At 31.2% G+C, this 4,910-nt stretch overlaps 1 long non-coding RNA gene across 1 annotated transcript; it reads left to right on the top strand.

The window, feature by feature from the left end:
* Positions 1-761: 761 nt before the first annotated feature.
* On the top strand, positions 762-4,551 carry LOC125419170 (uncharacterized). Its single transcript, XR_007238179.2, has 4 exons — positions 762-889; positions 3,014-3,062; positions 4,087-4,157; positions 4,237-4,551. It is a non-coding gene; the product is annotated as an uncharacterized LOC125419170 (long non-coding RNA).
* The last annotated feature ends 359 nt before the right edge of the window (positions 4,552-4,910 follow it).

The following is a 4,910-nucleotide window of genomic DNA, read 5'->3' as shown; positions in this document are numbered from 1 at the left end:
TCAAAGTTCATTCTCAAAACTCAGACAACAATTTGCTCATATCCAAACAATTTTTATTTCAAATAAAGCATAAATGATATTTATTTGCTATGTACAAATTAACTCTTCCAATCACATTTCTCTCTCCTCATTTATTTATTTTTCTATAAAAAAAAAAATGCTCCCACATGATCAGTAAGTGAGGCATTTTTTATTTCTTTTTTTTTCTCTTAATTATTAAATAGACTAAATTAATCTCTACAATTTAATTTTGCAAGTAAATTGTCATAAATTTACATTTTAAAATATTACATGTATAAATAGATGGAACCAGACCAAAATAAAATAAAATAAAGGATCGATATATAGAAGTAGTAATTTTAATTAAGGTAATAGTATAATATATAGTATTCAAGCATTAACTAATTTTGATATATATGTATATATAGAGATTTGCTGCAGAGTGAGAAAGTCCGCACGTTATGGATTGAGAATTGTGAGAAGGAGACATTTGCTGTTAACTTTACCTGAAGTACCTGCAGAGACTTCCTTTGTGAGATTAAGGAAACAGTGCACACCCATTTACACCCAAAAAAAAAAAAATGCAAAGAATTCTTTTCTTGGTTTAATGAAACGGTGCGTTGCACCCATTATCAACCAAAAAAAAAAAAAAAACACAAAACTGTAGAGACTTCTTTTCTTGGTTTAATGAAACGGTGCGTGGCACCCATTCTCAACAAGAAAAAAAAAAAAGGAAAAGGAAAAAAAAGCAAAGAAGAGCCCACAGCTTCAACTCTAGAATCCCTAAACCAGCTCCTGCTCCAGCAGCTCAAGCTCACCCTCGTTCTTCTCTGCCGCCTGCGTATTCCTCTTTACCGCCCAGCACCTCCAGTAACACAGCCACTTTAAAGTTCCTTCTCTTCCTCTCTCACTCTGCATTTTTCGATCTGAATGCTTAGATTTTTTTTTTTCGTGTTGAATGCTTAGAGATGAACCAAAAGAGGAAAATAATGCTTAGATATGAATGCATAAAGGATTACTTTCGTAGGATCTGACTGGTGTGATTAATTTCTTGTGTTTTTTTCTACTTTGATGCTAAATTTCCATCCTTTTATTTTTCAAATTATTATTATTATTATTTTTGGGTATCACCAAACTGATTAAATGCTGATGATATACCAAAAGAAAGAATGCTTAGTAGATAAGCAAACAATTGATTAGTTTTGTACTCTTTTGATATTTCTATCGTAAGCATTATTGTACAATTGTTATTGCTTCACTGGTATTTATGGTTGAAATTTGGTGTTCATCCTTTTTCTCATTCAGTAACTTTACCCAAATAATTTGCAACGAGTTAATTATGCCTCTCTATTAATAAACATATGTCCATATACAAGCATGCATACATTTATACAAACTACAAACTCATAGTAAAATTCACCAGTCATGCATGTTATTTGAAATCTAATATTCATTAAATCTCATAATCTTCACTAAATTCACCAGTCATAATGTACGGTGTATGGCTTTTAAGTGCAAGGTAGGAAATAAAAACTTGTTTCTTGTGAATTCAGTCGTATACATCTATAGAAATGCATTTGACAATTGGTGTGACATTTACTGTACTAAATTTTTAATTTCATATCAGTTTGGTTCATATATGTGAATGTTTTGGTTCTTGATAATAGTTATTTTGGTTGCTTTGAGTTTGGATTTTTCTGCCATTGTATTTCCTAAATAGACATAGAGCTATGTGAATGACATAAGCTAAATTTGCTTGTAGCAATATGTCAGATGAGACTGGAACTTAATTGTACACTCCACAAGTTGTAGAGCAAGAAAAGCCAAAGATTAAATAAGAATTTCAAACAATTGATGATGCTTTCCAATTTTACAATGCATATGCAAGAGAATGTGGATTTACTGCAAGAATGAGTACTAGTAAGAGAAAAAAAGGAACAAACGAGCTAATATGGGAACAGTTTGTGTGTTTTGAGGAAGGAGAGACAAATGAACATTATCAGAAGAAAGAAAAACATCCAGCTCAAAGATCTGGTGAAAGGAATCAAGGATTAGTTCAAGTTGGTTGCAAAGCTAAGATGACAGTGGTTAAGAGTCAAACAGGACCAAATTGGATTTTTAGTCAATTTGTAGAAGAGCGTAACCATGCACTTGCTACTCCAAGCAAGATACATTCATTAAGATCTCATAGAGTTGTATCATCTGTAAAAAGAGTTTTGAGCCAACAGTTATCAGAAGCAAATATTCCAATGTGTCAACAAATAAGGATGCTAGAACTAGAAGTTGGTGGTCCTCAAAATATCGGATGTGTTGAGAAAGATATAAGAAACTATGAACAGTGGGTGAGAGATGAACAAAAAGATAATGATGCAGAATTGTTAATTGAATTTTTTTTCTTCTGAGTAAGAAAAAAATCCAGCCTTTTACTTTAAGTATGAACTCCATGAAGAAAGGAGGCTTGTTAGATGCTTCTGGGCAGATCCTTTTGCAAGAAGATTGTATCATTTCTTTAGTGATGTGGTAGTGTTTGACACAACTTACAGCATGAATAAATATGATATGATATTTGCTCCATTGGTCGGAGTAAACCATTATGGTCAGACTGTCATTTTTTGATGTGCTTTGTTGAGTGGTGAAAAAATCGAATATTTTATTTGGTTATTCAATCAATTGTTGGATGCAATGCTGAGGGGTGCATCTCAAGTGATTATTATGAATCAAGATCCTGCAATGACGAAGGCCATTGCTAAAGTTCTTCCATCAACTTGTCATCGATACTGTATCTGGCATATTTTAAATAAATTTTCAGAGAAAATAAATACAATAGTTTATCGGGATAACTATCATTGGTTCAAAAAGATAATTTTTAACTCTGAGATTGTTAAAGAGTTTGAGACTAGTTGTGCTGAGTTGTTGAAGAATAGTCATTTGTAAGATAATACATGGTTGCACCAAATGTATGAAATCCGCAATAAATGGGTTCTTGTTTATTTTAATCATATCTTCAATGCAGGAATGATGAGCAGTCAAAGAGCACAAAGTTCACATGCATCTTTCAAAAGGTACATCTCAAACAAAAATTCATTGATGGACTTTATTGTACGTTTTAATAGAGCTATTAATCATCAAAGACATGATGAGTTAGTTACAGATCATATTGATGTGAATGAGCAACCAAAGTTGAAAATTATGTGAATGAGCAACCAAAGTTGAAAACTATGTGCCCAATGGAGACACAAATGGTGAAAATATACACAAAGAGAAATTTTATAATTTTTCAAGATAAATTATTTGAAAGTTCTGTGTATTTCTTAAGTTGCACATTTGAGGATGATGAGTTTATGTTTTATAGTGTGTAGAAGGCTGGTGGAAGTTGCTCATCAAGAAGTAGATAGCTTAAATATAATAAACTTTCAGATTTTGTGTCATGCAGTTGTAGGCTATTTAACTTTAATGGAATTCCATGTAGACATATATTAGCCTACTTTCAAATTAAACAAGTCATGTTTTTGCCAAGTGAATACATTCCTAGAAGATGGACAAAAAATGCAAAAATTGGTGAAATGTGGATAACAATGGTCAAGAAATGAATGACCAGGACGATATGTCATTGGTAACTAGGCATGCAAGTTTATCTCGAGCTTGTTCTAATTTAATTGATGATGCATCTCTTATAGTTGAAGGTACCAAATTCCTTTTGAATGAGATTGAATTGCTACATGGTAAAATTAAAGAAATGAATGGTGATGGAATGTTAGTGCCAGAAACAAAAGAAGTACAAAAGAGCTTCCAAGAATAATCCATCACATGTAAGATCAAAAGGATGTGGGAAAAGATTTAAAAATCCAAAAGAGATGCCAATTTCAAAATCACGACTTTATAGATGATATGGACTTCGTGGATAGCAACATGATAAAAGGAATTGTCCTTAGTTGCAAGAATGGTAAATATATGAGATTCTCTCTTAGAAATATATATTAAGCAAAAAAGATCATGTTTATTAGTATTAATTATATATACATAAGATAATTTTATTCATATAATTTTTCAGCTTTGTAATATATATTTTATTTTTTTATCATATAGATCCACAATGTATGATCAAGGCATCAATTCCAATTCGACAAGTAAAGATGATGACTTAACTTCTCATGCTGGTAATTTCTTCTATATGACTAGATATAAGCTTTTTATTATGCTGGTAAATTGAATCCTCGTTATGTTATTTTTTTGTAGGATCAAATTTATATGGTGCTAAAAGATCATAATTGTCATATCGTGAAGGCTGTGTGATCATGGAGATTGATAGGAGATTGTGAATATCAATCTGAATTTGAAAGCTGGTTGTGTGAAACCTATGTGTAATGTATGAGAACTATGTGTAATTTGGTCACTTTGATTATTTAAACATATGCTGGTCTTTGGAACTATGTGTAATGTGTCCCCTTTTGTAGTTTTTTAAACATATTCTGACCTTTGCCCTCTCACTCTCTATTTCGCTCCTGCAAATGTGTAGCAATATGAATACGAAAACATGGTGACAATTTTCATTCTTGTTAGGCCTTGCCCTTGTGACAATTTTCATTCTTTGCGACAATTTATTTATTTATTTTCCTTAATCAAATGAACTCTATTCTCATTTTCTACCATTAACAAATATATTTATAATACAAGAAAGTACCAAAAAAGAAAAGTGTTGGTGACTAGTCACTGGACAGATTATATATCTTTTATAATCAAACTTTGTCTAATAAGCAAAAAAGAAAAAAAAAAGAGAAAATGTTGCTTCAAATTCCTCTAATAATTGTCAAACATACTTTCAAGTACAAATCTTATAATAAATCTATATATTCTTATAAAAATAACAAATTGATATTGTAGCTATAACAATGACAATTAGTCATCTCCAG

The sequence above is a fragment of the Ziziphus jujuba genome, chromosome 6 (genome assembly GCF_031755915.1).
Source record: "Ziziphus jujuba cultivar Dongzao chromosome 6, ASM3175591v1".
In the NCBI taxonomy this organism is placed as follows: Eukaryota; Viridiplantae; Streptophyta; class Magnoliopsida; order Rosales; family Rhamnaceae; genus Ziziphus; species Ziziphus jujuba.
This window is presented reverse-complemented; position numbering and strand designations above follow the sequence as displayed.